General features: G+C 40.0%; 1 long non-coding RNA gene across 1 annotated transcript; it reads right to left on the bottom strand.

Moving 5' to 3' along the window:
* Positions 1 to 9373: 9373 nt before the first annotated feature.
* LOC131701976 (uncharacterized) lies at positions 9374 to 16132 on the bottom strand. The gene is made up of 3 exons (XR_009309209.1): positions 16042 to 16132; positions 11020 to 11067; positions 9374 to 9523 (listed from the first exon to the last, which is right to left on the bottom strand). It is a non-coding gene; the product is annotated as an uncharacterized LOC131701976 (long non-coding RNA).
* Positions 16133 to 16434: the final 302 nt, after the last annotated feature.

Below are 16434 nucleotides of genomic sequence, written 5' to 3'. Positions count from 1 at the left end.
TCAACAATCTCAGCCAGATTCTGGATAAACCCACCATACCAGTTAACAAGACCAAGGAATCGTTGCACATCCTTGACCTTCTTTGGTCTTGGGTACTGCACAATAGCTTTAACTGTGTCCGGTTCAGTGTGTATGCCCTCGCGCGTCACATTGTGTCCCAAAAAACTCAGCTTACTCATAGCAAAGGTGCATTTCTCTGGTTTACATGTCAGTCCATGCTCCCTCAGTCTCTTTAATACTTTTCGGAGATGCTCCATATGTTCCTCAACACTCCGGGAAAAAATGATTATATCATCGAGGTATGCAAAGCAAAAGTCATACATCATGCCTCGAAGAACTTCCCCCATCAATCTTTGAAAGGATGTGGGCACATTTCCGAGCCCGAACGGCATCACCCGAAACTGGTAGAGCCCCTCGTGCGTTGTGTTGATCTTCTGGGCACATTTGGACCTGCCAATAGCCACTTTTGAGGTCTAATGAGCTAAAGATGCAAGCACCATGCAAACTGCTGAAAATCTCCTTAATATTTAACATTGGGAATGCGTCTGGCACAGTCACTGCATTAAGTCGACGGTAATCCACGCAGAAGCGTGAGCTACCATCTTTCTTGGTTACAAGCACCAAGGTGATGTGGAGGGCTCTATCACCCCTGCCTCCAGCATTTCTTGAACTTGCTGGCGAATCATTCCCCATTTAGTTTGAGAGTACATGTATGGTCTTGCACGTGTTGGCAACGCCTCTCTGGTATCAATTTTGTGCTCTACTGTGTCTGTTCTCCCTACATTGTCACAGAGCACATCTGTATATTCAGCCAAGATGCACTGTAGCTGCTGTGATTCCATATCAGACATAACCAGTTCATCTCTTGCTGGTACAGGAGAGTAGTCGTTGGCTCTCGTTGGCTGTGACACGTCAAGCCAGATTCCATCAGAACATAGTACCCTTGAATTGGCAATATCAATTATTAACCCAAGCGCTGCAATAACATCAACACCAATCAACACATCAGCTACTAAAGTCGGCATCATGTAAACTGGACCTGTCCATGTCTTGTCAAAAAGGGTAAGCGTTATGTTGCCATATCCCTGTGGATTACATGCCTCGTTCGATGCTAGCAGTAGTGTGCGCTTAGTTCCATCTTCAGTGGCTACCCAGGCTGTAGGAGCATTTTTTATCACATTCCCTGAGATCATGGTTCTAGATGATCCAGTGTCAATAAGACCAAGAAACACACAATCCCCAATTGTAACTGGGACTTCCAAAATAGTTGGAGGCCTGACATGTTGAGTAGCTGCTCCTACAGTCTCTGTGATTATTTCCAATGAAGTAGCAGCTTTCCCTGTTTTACAGCATACAACCGTCTCTGGTGGTGTTGACGATTTTACTTCAGATTTACTCTTGCCACCATCAGGCTTGGATTCTGTTTTCGTGTTCTTCTGCGATGTGTCTTCAGACAGGCTGCTGACACTGCTTGAATTACTGGTACTGCTAACTTTGTTCTCCTGCTTAATCTTAACTTGACCTGGTTTCTTCAGTCTGTGCTCCACTTGCCTACCTCTGAGAATGAGATCTTCCAGGGAGTCTGGAACTGGGCACAATAGGATTGGTCTCAGCTCTGGCCTCAGGACATCAATGACAAAGGTGATTATCTCTTTTTCATCTGCTGCTGGGTGGAGTTTTCGATAAACTTCCCATTTCTTCATTACAAAAGAGCCCGAGTCCTCATCCTCCGATTGCTGTCGGTCCAGCTCTCTCCGCAGTTGAGCTCTGTTAAGGGATCTATCAAAGTAGTTAAGAAACATTTTTTTAAATTCAGGCCATTCTGAGGAATTATTACCTTTATAGGATCTCCATGTGCGTGCGTGGCCCTTGAGAGTCCCTTCCAGCTGATCAATCCAGCATTCTTCTGGCAAACCTCTCTGGCGCAGCATTCGCTCTAATTTCAAAATGAACCCGACTCCTTAAGCTGTGGCTCCTGGACTTCCCTGCCGGCTAACACTGTCACTGGAACCTTCCTAGCTTCCTTTTGGGGTGTTTGATAAACTTTAGCGGAGTTGGTTTGTTTCACCTGGTCTCTGTAACTAGCTCTCCTGCACTGCTCTGCACTGCTTGTCTGCTGAATCAGGAAGAGAGAGTGCACTCACACACACATTCCTTTTGTGCTGGTAAGATGACCTCTGCACTCTAGGGGGTGGAGCCGGGAGGATCCTTAAAGGCGCAGTCCCTTTCATTTTAAACACATAGTAATGCAGCTAATCTTCTAGCTACCGCTACAGCCCTGTGAAGACCAAACGGCATAGTGCAGAACTGGAAAAGACCTTCTGGAGTGGCCGTTTTCTCGTGAGAGGATGTTGTTAGCCCTTTGCGGTCCTAATTTTCCCTTTCTGGTTGGATGTCGGACCCTGTCCAACATCATCAAAAAGACGTAAAACACAGGTCTCTAGTCGTTTTTTCTCCGGAAAAAGCCGAGAAAACCATTCAATGGCCGAGTGAGACCGATAGGAGCCCAGAGAAGCCGAAAATAAATAAATAAATAAAGGGGCGGATCTGAGCAATACTTGAAATGTATTTGCTTACGATTGTAAGTCGCCCTGGATAAGGGCGTCTGCTAAGAAATAAATAATAATAATAATAATAATAATAATAATAATACACATAGCCCCAGCACCACGCTATAGCAAACCCCTCGATATAACGAACAAAAGGCTTGGAGCCCAACAGGTTCGTTATAGCGAGGGTGTATTGTTGTTGGTCTCATGTGAGAGAGTCATGGCATCTCGTATCCACCAGGTGTCGTCTTTCTTAACCCTTTACAGGAAGAAAATTGTATATTGTATTCCAGACAGATGTTCTTATTTAAAAAGATAAGAATCAGCTTTGTTTGTTTAGACAACTGGCAGGTCAGAACAGCAGGTAATCTAAAACATTGCCCAATTTAAATCTGTACAACACTGTTACCAATATTTAGTCCTTTTGAAGTAAATCAATCAAGAATTTTTTGAAGGAAGGAAGGGTGGGGGAAAGACCAACTTAATTAGCATCACAGCATCTCAAGTCTCTTAGTAAATATAATTGAAATGTCATTTTAACAAGTATATTCAATAACAACTACAAATTTCTCCCACAGGAGTCTTCAAGTTCTTATATTGTTCTGGGTGGATATGTGACCATTCTTCTGCCTCTAATACCTTCATCGCATTGTTGGCAGACTGACAATGTAATGCAGTTGTCGGGGAACAATCCAGGAAAGAGCTAATTTGTTTTTCCAGTATAAAGTCAACCGTTACCCTGCAGCACAGAGGAAAAGACATTTCCATCTTCATCCTGTTTGTAACTCCAGTGGGAGGCCATACAGGGCATCCTCTTAATTAAACCAGGTCAAATGTAAAAGGGAATTAGCTTGAGAATAGTGTGACCAATCATTACTAGGCTATGGGATATGTATGTTCCCAGGAGCTCAATATATTTCAATGCAATCTTCCTGGAAACTGAACTAGAACAATATGCTGTTTATTTTATTTTTTTTAATGATTTTACAATATTGAAAGAGAAAGCGTTATGTAATGAAACCCATTTAGGTTAAAATCCTGGCTGATATTTTGTGTATTCACTTTTTATTATTATTATTATTTATTTATTAGCAGATGCCCTTATCCAGGGTGACTTACAATTGTTACAAGATATCACATTATTTTTACATACAATTACCCACTTTAAAAGTAAGTAAAGCAATTAGACTTATTTGCTCACCCCACCTTACTTTATGATGTTAGCTATCGTCCGTCAAGCTAATGCTTACAGGCCTGCTTGATTGTGTTTTTTAGAAATGGTGTAATATTGTAAATATTCTGTTGACTCAGATGGCTTACAACATTAGAGTTCTTGTTCTTAATTGTATTATTACTTGTACTGTGATTCTTGAAATGTATTTTTGTTTACGACTGTAAGTCACCCTGGATAAAGGCGTCTGGTAAGAAATAAATAATAATAATAATAATAATAATAAGCAATTATACTGCACTGCACAGCTACATTCATCTAAATAAGAAAATATAAATAAAGATGAAGTAGATTCAATTAGATTGACTTTTTTTTTTCTTTACTGCCCCCTTGCCTTTTTATGATGTTTACAATCCTTCAGAGTGTATCTTATTATCCAATGCTGGGGGTGAAATCACGTGAAATAGTGGGGGAGGTTGTACTGTACGCACACACATCCTTCCATGTATCTGGAGAGCTGCTTATCAAATTGTCATTAAACTTGGTTATTGAAAATATCTGATTCTTGGGATAGAGGGCGGTGTTTGCAGTCCATGTATGTCACTACAGATATTTTTGTCATATATCTGGAGAATTGCTTTTCAAATTATGATTACACAGTTCATTGCTAACTCTTATTCTGTCTGATCTACTGTTACTTACTTCAGTCAACTAGAACTGAAGAGCTGGTCCTGATCTCAGTTAAAGGGTCACAAATACGTACAGTAAGGGGGCAGCAAAAAAAAAACCCAATTAAAATGACATTTTATTCTTTAATATGAAGGTGTAGAGTTCTGCTCAACATTATCAGGAACATTTAACACAAGAATACAACATTTTCACAGGCATCCTTCAAATGGATTTTGTTTTCTACATGAGCAGTCTGAAGTTCCATATCGCTCAGAAAAGATTCCTGAATACATTCATGGTTGTCAGCACACATAAGCTAGACCAATCTCTGATAAATGAATCTGAAGAAAACAGCAAGACAAAAGCCATATCCAGCTGTGTGTGCTACTCCAGTTGTCAGGGCGTGACAGTGTGTATCATTGAAAAATAACTAACATAATTCAAAAGCTGGAGCTGTCAGTCAGCACGACAAAGGTATTTAAATAATAAAAAGATGATCGTCTGTCCAGCCCAATTTGGCACAGTTATTAAAGCGAACATTTCCATAGTGTTGTGGTATTGTTGGATGCTGAGTAAAAATGAGTAGCAATCAAAAATTGAAATGAAATGACAAAACTGGAATGGTGCTTAACAGCATGCTTAGCTGAACTAAACACACTTCTGAAATAAATCATAATTATGTTGGTATGAAGGTTATTTATTTGGTTTGAAGTTATGGGTGCTTCTCTGCATAAAGTGATAATTTCCATTTAAATGATTGCAACAAAGGTGAACCCCTCAGTGTACTGTTATCTAACTCTTCGTCTGAATATGGTGTACCGTTGAGGATGTTTTATGACAATAAAATAAACAGTGCATTGAAAAAGGAAGGAATAACAGTGCTTCAGATACAGCTTCATGTTTCAATCAATCTTTATTTTATATAGCACCTTTCATAGTGGACCACCATCACAAAATGCTTTACAAGATGCAATAACAACAAGAAAATCCATAATACTTTAAATACAGAGAAATGCATAATACATGATATACAGTAAAAAAAAAAAAAAGCATAATACATTAAATACAGTGGAAAGTGCATAATACATGATAGTAGCATAATACATGAAATAGTAGCAGCAACACAGCAGCTAATAGCAGATATCAGGCTTAAAGAGCATGGAAAGCAAGAGAGAACAGGTGGGTCTTGAGAGTTGATTTAAAGTGAGCGACAGTGGAAGCATCATGCACCAAAGCTGGGAAAGAGTTCCAAAGAGTCGAAGCCATGAAGCTAAATGAGCGTTCTCCAAGTGTGGTGCACTTTTGCTTGGGGATAACAAGCAGGCCAGAGTTGGAGGACCTCAGCATGTGGGCAGGGATATAGCGGGTCAGCAGGTTGAGGAGGTACTCGGGACCTCTGTGATGAAGGGCATTGTAGGTGAGCAGGAGTTTTGAAAATAATCCTGAACTTTACAGGTAGCCAGTGCAGTTAGGGAAGGCGGTTTATGGTGCGTGCCAGAAGACCACCATATAAAGAGTTGCAGTAGTCGAGTCGAGAGGAGACAAATGCATGACAAAGACCGCATCCGGGAGGGAAAGGTAGAGATGGACAAAGATTGTAGAAAGAAGATTTGACCACAGAGGAGATGTAGGCATCAAAGGAGAGGTTGCTGTCAAGAAGTACACCCAGGCTTCATACTGTGAGGGAAGGCAGCAGCAAACAGTTTCCGAGGTTGAGGGCAGCTATATTTAGATTCTTAAGTTGAGTTTTAGATCCCCCTAGAAGGAGTTCAGATTTACTAGTGTTCAGCTGAAGAAAATTGGCAGACATCCAAGCCTCGATGTCTTGAATACAAGCCGAGAGCAGGACCATGGCAGAGGGGCTACCAGGGTCGAGTTTTAAGTAGCGCTGGGTGTCGTCAGCATGTTGTTTTCTGACAAAAGACAAGCTCCATAATTCATATACAATACCCTTTAATGCAAAACCCATGTTCAGCAATATATTGTACTGTTCACCTTTCATTCAACTGTATATTCGATTTTTGAATAAGCCTTATAAATCCTAAAATCCCCCTAAAAGTGAATGAAGAAAGCAATTGTTGAGTTCCATTTCCTAAGCTTTGTTGAATTACTGCAAGGTGTAAAGGTAGATGTGACTGCTTGGATATGAGGATTAACAATGGCTTTGACTGTCTTGGTGTGTGCACTAACGGAAATCGAATAGTTAATCTTGTCTTCTCTTTCAGCTTTGTCAAAAATTCAGAAGATGGGGGCCAAAGAAGCTTTGAAAGCTGATGTAACAGGTGTTACCTACATGGGTCGTCACTGATACTAAGAGCCAGATACAGAGCAATGGTGTTTGACACACCACAAAGCACACAGATTTAATAACGCAAGTGCCGACACTACGGTACCTAGCCCTAGCGCGGGATTTAATAAATACAAAAACAAGACAAAGCTAATAAATTAAAGTTTGCCCACAGACGGCGAGCAATACTCCCACTAAAAGACAGGTCCCGCTCCAGGAACCTACTACTCTACGTAACCCTCATTATACTGTTTTGCAATAAACATCCCCTAAACTAATCTCTCTCTCTGGTGCTCTCGGCATCCGCCCAGACTCTGGCTCTTTCTGACGGTCCCGGCTGGTCAGTGCCTTCATGAAAGCCGGCTGGGAGTTGAAGGATTCTGTAGTAGTAATTTTCCCCTGGAGTGGACGCTCTCCTTGTGAAACACGCAAGTGTTAGCGCATCACACGTCTGTGGGTCCATGGCCTAGCAGCAGCCACGATCTGTGCTGCAGTGGCTTTTAGAAATGGCCATAGGATCCCAGGGTATGCCTCCCCAGCCAATCAGAGACTCCCGATCAGCCCAGCCCCAGGCAGCCTCCCTGTTCAATCAGCGGCAGCACAGATGAACTAGCGACCACCCTGTCACAGCTGAAAATATTTGAAGAGACGTGTTAACACTAGAAGCCCTGCGGCAGTCATTTTGGAAGTTTTTGGTTTTAAAATGTCATTTTCTCCAGTCGTGTAACACATATGGGGCTGTGCGTTCATGTACCTTTCTGTCCGTATGTATTAAATATTCTCACAAAGAATGAAAAGCGGGAGTGCAGAAATAAAGGAGATATATTACATTATACCTAAAAGCCCTGGGAGCAGTCACATTGACGGCCACACAGAAAACAACTGTATTTTGATTATACAGAACGGTATTCTTCTTTATTATTTTTATTTACCAGTCCGCAATGTGTTTAGCTGTAATTATTATTATTATTATTTATTTCTTAGCAGACGCCCTTATCCAGGGCGACTTACAATTGTTACAAGATATCACATTATTTTTTACATACAATTACCCATTTATACAGTTGGGTTTTTACTGGATCAATCTAGGTAAAGTACCTTGCTCAAGGGTACAGCAGCAGTGTCCTCTACTGGGGATTGAACCCACGACCCTCCGGTCAAGAGTCCAGAGCCCTAACCACTATGCCACACTGCTGCCCATTAGATTAGTCTCTACTCTCTGCCTGAGTGAATGACTGACAGTCTATTATTTTTCAATCAGCCTTTTGAAAGGCTGACACCTGCTTGCCAGCTGCACCGCTTTGGTCAGTCAATTAGCATCGGGACTAGTGGAAATAAATACCAGAGACCGTGGAGTTTTACAGTGCAACAAAATACGGAGTTGATGTTTTGGATCAGATGGCACGAAAGTATTCTGTGAAAGCTGGCTCCCGACGGTGGCCTGTTCAAGTGTTTTACAATGTATTGGACCAAGCAGCCATCAACTCCTGGGTACTTTACAAAGAATGCACAGAGAAGAATTTACCAAGGAGAGAATATATTTTATAGTTAGCACAGGAACTTCGCAAGAAGCATTTGGAACAGAGGGAGACTGCCAAGCGTGTACCCACAGCTGAAGCTGGCAAACCCGCTGAGAGCCGCAGTGTGGAGTGAGTCATGTGGTAGGGAGCGTGCAGGTTCAAATCCTGGTTGTGCTGAGTTGCCAGTTAGATGGGGGCTCATAGTGAGTGCTCCATTAGCCATTGTCCTGCCACAGGTTGAAGATGGAACAAGTTAGATAAATATCGTAAATAAATAATCAATCAATCAATCAATGTTTATTTTATATAGCGCCTTTCATAGTGGACCACCATCACAAAGAGCTTTACAAGATAGTCAGGAACAATGATTAATATATTAAATACAAACAGTAAAAAGAACAATGCAAATACATTAAATACAAGGCTAGGATGTGAATTCAAAACACTGTGGATGCGTGTGTCATGCAGAATTATATGAATAAGATGGAGTGAAAAACCTGAAATAGCAATTTAGGCAACAGCTAATAGCAAGGAATCAGCTATCCTATTTATTTAGTGCCCAGCATACTCCGCAAGACAGTTGTAGGATTCTGAGATGTCTCATTGCCCTGCAAAATAACAGCAGTACAAGTTTATACAAAACAAAAACAATGATTCACATGTGTCCCTGAGTGGCTCACCTGGTATAGGCAGGGGAGTCAGTCAGGGAAGCACAGGTTCACATCTTGGCTGTGTGAAATCAGCGATCTTTGCTGGGTATTCCACGGTGACTGTTGTATTGACACTCCTGTTGGTCAGGGAGTGTGACAGAAACAGAATGGTTCTTGGTGATAAATCTCCCTCCCAACCTGTGAAGTAAAGGGAACAGAGTATCCTGGACTGGTTGGCCTGACAATTCATTCCCAGGGTTAAAAGGAAGTTGGTCATCTAGAAAGTGGGCGGAACTCCGGTACACTAACTCATAACAGTGCAATACACATTGCTGTGTGTATTGTTTGGGTTTATTGTTTAAGGTCACCAGACCTGGATTGCAAAATAAATCACTTTCTGATTGGATTATCACTGTCTGCCTTTTCCTTGCACACCACATCACTCCTACACCTGTACCCTGCGAACCACTTTGCCACAGGGAGGCAAAACTGTCAAAGATTGAATCACCTCATCATGCTACTGCGGACATCTACAGGGCTGGCTTTCATCCTCTAGAGGCCAGTAGCTCGCTGACATCCACTGTGGAGCTCCTGGCTGTATAGGGGCTATTGGTTTGCCAGTGGGATTGGAGGACACCCAATGGCCTTCAGTTCTCCTGAGCTGTTGCGGGGAGTTGCTGCAGTGAGGGAACATAATTTGACATTCTGAACTGGGAAGAAAAACTACTATTTATAATGAGTGAGTACAGAGTTTTAAGTAGTGGTTCTCATTCTCTTTTATTAGATGTTTAGCTGTTACATTATCATGGAACATAAGTGGTATAATGTACTTTCTTTTACTGTGAATATCACTCCACTTCATCTCATTATCTTTGTGGTTTATTTCCTAAATAACTAATGTGAATGTCATGCAGCTCATAAATCTTAAACAATGCTGCTTAACACTGGCAGCATGTATTAATGCACAATGTGTTCAGTCCCATTTTCTGTTTATGCAGTTGATTAATTAGATGGCCACAGAAGACCGACTTAAAAGGGTTTTGTAGTAAATGCAGACAAGGCTTGAACAAGACTTTTCCCAATGAGCTAAACCACTTCAGTCAATTTTAAAAACATACTATGGGTCTAGGGCATCATAAATGGGTGAATCTTTTCATGTACACATTTCTAATAATTGATAATTTGACCACCAGAGAATATTCCTGCTAGTGATGTGAAATGCTTTCCATAACTAGAAAACATAGCAGAAATTACTGTATATTTTTAAGGTTTATGAATTAAGGTAAACATGGACTTAACTACTTTGTTATGCTATAAGGATGAGACCAGACCATGTTTAAAATTTTAACAATTAGATCCAAATACCCACATTACATTCTATATTGAACGTTAATGTTTGGATACAATACATGCCACTGGTATTAACAGAGATAGGCACTTGATCAGATTACCTAAACCCCAGGAGAGACAGCCTCAGACTGATACCTTGATGGTCCACGATGAATCCTGGAGGTACTGGAGCTGTGTCGCCATTATACCTGGTATTTATACTATAGTAGGCTCAGGACATACGTGACTACAGTCTTTTTTAGCTATCTTACTAATTATCAATAGAAATTAACCATTCAGCTGTTGCTCTATTCAAGTGCAACCAACCACTATCTACTCTCTTTTACAAGGTTACTGTGGTTAATTGTTTACCATATTTTCCTTCCCATACATTTCTGCACATGCTTTATCAGTCATCCTTTTAACCTAAGTTATCTTAGCAACTGTACTTATGCCTCCAGCAAACAGGTTTAACATTACCAATACTGTACATTGTACATGTTACTCTACAATATTGCACTTTTTCTTTTGGGGATCGCTTATGACTGTATAGTACAAGAATACTGTGGGTACATGGCACACACTTTGTCCCAGATGCCACCAGAAAAAAAAAAATCTGAAATATATATGCAATGCAGTGTTTTTATTATACACCCACACAAAACACAAAACACATACACAAGTCAGTTAGTGCATGAATTAGTGCTAGTGGTACAAATGCAATTATTGGTGATACAAGTGCAGTGCTGTTCCGGGTTTGTGCTGGACCTTGGCGACAGCTCCGGAACGTGTTAGCTGTCTAGTGATAGCAAACAACAAATAGACAGAAAAAACAAACACTCACGATACGGATACATGAAACTCAGGTTCTTCCAGGTCACTTTTCATAAACCTAAAACGAAGGAAGAGATAACATTGCTTTGACCCCTATTTATACCATCACTCATGACCCCTTGGTAAACAGTTGCAGCTGCCACATCTTTTCCCCTACGTGTCAATGAGTTAGTGTACCGAAGCTCTGCCCCTTTCTAAATGACCGACTTCCTTTTAACCCTCGGAATGAAGTGTCAGGCCAAGTAGTCCAGAGTATTCTGTTCCCGTTACTTAGCACCCTCATAGGTCGAGAGGGAGACTTACCACCAAGAATCATTATCTTTCTGTCACATGTGTTAAAAGGTTACTATCTTGAACATTTATATCAGAAAATCATTCCTGCCCTGTCGGTCAAACCATGAATAAACAAATAAACAAAACAATAACACGGCGGTACGCCATCACAAATGACAATAAATAAATCATAATACAAAACAAATACAAAATACACTGCACAGGGGCGGAGGGGGAGACCCCGATCTAAAAATAAACAAACAAACAATGTACAGGGCTGCTCGCCCTGTTACAGCTATAAATGGGGAATTGTATGTAAAAATAATTTGATATCTTGTAACAATTGTAAGTCGCCCTTGATAAGGGCATCAGCTAAGAAATAAATAATAATAATAACACAAAAACACTTTGTAAAATAAAACAGTAGACAAAACAGACAAACAAAACGAACAGACACTAACAAACAGAGCACGAACACTAAACACACAACAAGGTTGAAAGCCAGCACATATAGCAATTGTTATTTTTAACTTTAAATATTTTTCCTCTCTCTCTCCTGTTCCTTCTCTCTGATCACCCAACCCCGAGTGAGTGAAACACTGCACCTTTTATGCAGCTGTACCAAGACTCGATTGCTAATCAATCATTCAATTGGAATCTCGGTACATCAGCATGTGAACTAATCTATGCACTCCCCGTGCTCACATATTAATACACATTTTATTTGCATGTGAAGTGATTGTTCAATCCTCGTGCCTAAATACAACTATACATTTTAAATCACTCGTGCTCCACAGCCCCAGTATATCCTGTGCACCAATATATATACTGTATATATACACACCAACATTAATACACCACATGAAACATATAACACAAAATACGCACAGGGGTGGGGCACACTGCCACAGGATGTTAATTAATAGATTGGCTTGATTAACTAGGGAGGAGCCACTGCACCTGCTCCCCGAACAACACCCAATGGCTACAATTAAAAATGAAGTCAACACACATCTCAAATAATCTCTTTCACAAGTCTATTATTGACTTCACCTCTCTGAACCTACAAGGCTATACTATTTGGATTGTGATTAGTCATAAAAACAATGTATATATTACAGGCTCAGAAGGAGTTGGTGCTTAAATTACTTTCATATGTTGCTGCCAGTGAATATGGATATGCAATTTGCTTATTCAAAATGTAAGTTTTCTATCCTGGATGTTAAACAGCTTGATGGAAAGGGCACAAAATGCCATCCACCACATAAGAGGAATCAAAGCATACTAATGGAGTAAGACTGTGGGGCTGTAATGTTCTGGATTATGGAAATTACAGTTCAGGGTTTAATAGGAACTGTCGGGTGTGATTCAGATTGTGGAAATGACATGGCAAAGACACTACAAACTTGCTGAGTGGATAACAAAAATAATGAATACAAAATGAATACAAGTGCAGTAAAGACACATTTTTATAATGTTTGCAATCATTCTTATTGCAATTGCTCAAAACCTGTTCTCTTTGTTAAGTTTTGATAAGTCTCTGTTAAGGTGCTTTCTGTCTTCAGTTCTAGTTGCCTGCCACAGATACTGTCCATGTACCGTTGAGGTCACTCATCGCCTGGTAGGCTGCCTGAGCTTCCCCAATCAGGCAGGGTCCCAGCTGGCTTGCCCAGAACTCCCGCGGCCAAGCCACAGTGGTAGCCAGCCTCTCAAACGCCACCAAGTACGCCTCTGGGTCCTCCTCCGCCAGCCGGATGCAAATATTTAAAAAATTTAGCCAATTTGAGTGGCAATAAATAAATACTTGTAAAAAAAATAACTGATAAGATATAACCAATTCACCATAAACAAGGAATCTGAACATACTGAAAGTTTTGTACCCTCTGCATGTATCACTCGTGTGCTGTATTACATCACTTTAGTTAAACCTTAAATAGTAAGTAGTAAGAAATATTACACTATAATAACAGTTGTAGAGAGGGTACAAGATATGCTAAAAAAGAGGTGATATTATAAAAAAAAAATCTATAACAAAAATAGGGTGACCAGACGTCACAATAAAATCTGGATCGTCCCGATATTAATGGCTTTGTCCCGCGTCCTGATCGAGGTACTGTCGGGACGCTATTTGTCCCGATTTTTAGAGTAAACGTTAAAAACCCAGGCGTAAAATGTGACATTTTTATTTTCTCGTTAGGATATTTCATACATGTGGCTGCTGTACTGTCTCGTGGTGCAACAGCATACTCTACTGGTTTAGGGCGTGTTGTTTGAGTGAGTTGCTTGCATTGCATCTATGCGGCTATCCAATCACGTTAACCTGCATACGACATGCCTTTTAAACCCAGGATAATTCTGGTTGCTCTTCTTTGCACTTTTTCTAGAGCAGCAATATCCTTTTTGTAACGAGGTGACCAGAACTGAACACAATATTCTAGGTGATGTCTTACTAATGCATTGTAAAGTTTTAACATTACTTCTCTTGATTTAAATTCAACACTTCTCACAATATATCCGAGCATCTTTTTGGCCTTTTTTTATAGATTCCCCATATTATCTAGATGAAGACATTTCTGAGTCAACATAAACTCCTAGGTCTTTTTCATAGTTCCCTTCTTCAATTTCAGTATCTCCCATATGATATTTATAATGAACATTTTTATTGCCTGCGTGCAATACTTTACACTTTTCTCTATTAAATGTCATTTGCCATGTGTCTGCCCAGTTCTGAATGCTGTATAGATCATTTTGAATGACCTTTGCTGCTGCAACAGTGTTTGCCACTCCTCCTATTTTTGTGTCATCTGCAAATTTAACAAGTTTGCTTACTATACCAGAATCTAAATCATTAATGTAGATTAGGAATAGCAGAGAACCTGATACTGATCCCTGTGGTACACCACTGGTTACCTCGCTCCATTTTGAGGTTTCTCCTCTAATCAGTACTTTCTGTTTTCTACATGTTAACCACTCCCTAATCCATGTGCATGCATTTCCTTGAATCCCTACCGCTTTCAGTTTAAGAATTAATCTTTTATGCAGGACTTTGTCAAAAGCTTTCTGGAAATCTAAATAAACCATGTCGTATGCATTATCCATTGTCGATGTTGCATCCTCAAAAAAATCAAGCAGGTTAGTTAGACACGATCTCCCTTTCCTAAAACCATGCTGACTGTCTCCCAGGATATTGTTACTATATAGGTCATTTTCCATTTTAGATCTTATTATAGTTTCCATAAGTTTTCATATAATAGAAGTCAGGCTTATTGGTCTGTAGTTACCTGGTTCGGTTTTGTCTCCCTTTTTGTGGATCAGTATTACGTTTGCAATTTTCCAGTCTGTCGGTATAACCCCTGTGTCAAGAGACTGTTGCATGATCTTGGTTAGCGGTTTGTAAATAACTTATTTCATTTCTTTGAGTACTATTGGGAGGATCTCATCCAGCCCAGGGGATTTGTTTATTTTAAGAGCTCCTAGTCCCTTTAACACTTCTGCCTCTGTTATGCTAAAGTTATTTAAAACTGGATAGGAACAGGTCGACATGTGGGGCATGTTGTCCGTGTCCTCCTTTGTAAAAACCTGTGAAAAGTAATCATTTAATATATTTGCTATTTTTTTCTTCGTCTATAATTTTGCCATGCAATTTGTGTCTCTTAGACATTTAACCTCCTCTTTGAATGTTCTCTTGCTGTTATAATATTGGAAAAACATTTTGGAATTGGTTTTAGCCCCCATAGCAATATTGATTTCTATCTCTCTCTTGGCCTTTCTAACTTCCTTTTTGACTTGTGTTTGCAGTTCCAAGTACTCTTTCTGTGTACTTTGCTTTGGTCCCTTTTAAACGCTCTGTAAAGTGCCTTTTTTTCGCGAAATATATATTTTTTAATTGATCTATTAAACCATTTTGGCCATTTTGTTTTAGCTTTAGATTTGTCTACTTTTGGGATGTAATTGTTTTGTGTCTCTAGTACTACATTTTTAAAAACAGCCATCCTTTTTCTGTGGATGTTTTACTCCAATCTACTTATGTTAGTCTCTGTTTCATACCTTCATAGTTTGCTTTTCTAAAATTGTAAACCTTAGCTTTGGTCATTATTTTGGGGGTTTTAAAAAACACTTCAAATGAGACCATGTTGTGGTCTGAGTTTGCCAACAGCTCTCTGAACTCCTTTTTAGTTTTTCTGTCTTCATTATTTGAAAAGACTAAATCAAGGCATGCCTCCCCTCCAGTCGGTGCCTTGACAAATTGCGTTAGGAAGCAGTCATTTGTCATTTCCACCATTTCAATTTCGTCCGTCATCCTCCTCCACCGGGTTTTCCCATTTTATATGGGGGAAGTTGAAATCCCCCATTAGTATGGCTTCTCCTTTTCTACATGCATTTCTAATGTCATTGTATAACAGATTATTTTGCTCGGCGTCTGAATTTGGCGGTCTATAGCATGCTCCTATTATTATGCCCTTTGAATCTGTGTCCATTATTCTGACCCATATTGATTCAGCGTTATTTTCTTTGTCCAGATTTAACACCTGGGCTTCAAGATTATTTCTTATGTATAGCGCTACCCTTCTGTCCTGCCTGTCTTTCCTATACAGTGTGTACCCACTAATATTATATTCGTCTCCATCACTCTCAGACAACCAAGTTTCTGTAACACCTATCACATCGTAGTTACTTGTTAGTGCAGTAGCTTCAAGTTCTAACATTTTGTTTCTCAGACTTCTAGCATTAAGATAAATACATTTAATAGCTGTCTTACCTGAGTTGTTGCCTTTGTTTTGATGTGGTCTCCCGTCTTGTTTTACTGGCAAAGTGTCATGATGGCTGGTGTTGTTGACGAGCCTGTCACTAAAAAGTAAAAAATACAGTGCAAGTACTGAACACAGTGGGGGAAAAAAATTGATTCAATCATATGCTCATGGTCAAGTCATCCAAAAATAAAAGCCTAAAAATAGTGGTACTTGCTTCCATACTAAAACAGAATGCTGACATTTTTTATGGGATTTGCCCAGATTGAGACTGCACGTCTGCATCCACTGAATTGGTTGGAAGTGTAAGGCAAAGCTTTGCCAAGTTATACAGATGTGGAAATCGATTAGAAACAGTCCCAAAACTTAGTTACCCAAAGGTATCTGGCATTCTTTAATAAAGT

The sequence above is a fragment of the Acipenser ruthenus genome, chromosome 28 (genome assembly GCF_902713425.1).
Source record: "Acipenser ruthenus chromosome 28, fAciRut3.2 maternal haplotype, whole genome shotgun sequence".
In the NCBI taxonomy this organism is placed as follows: Eukaryota; Metazoa; Chordata; class Actinopteri; order Acipenseriformes; family Acipenseridae; genus Acipenser; species Acipenser ruthenus.
Note: the sequence above shows the minus strand (reverse complement) of the source record. Positions and strands in the feature narration are given on the sequence as shown.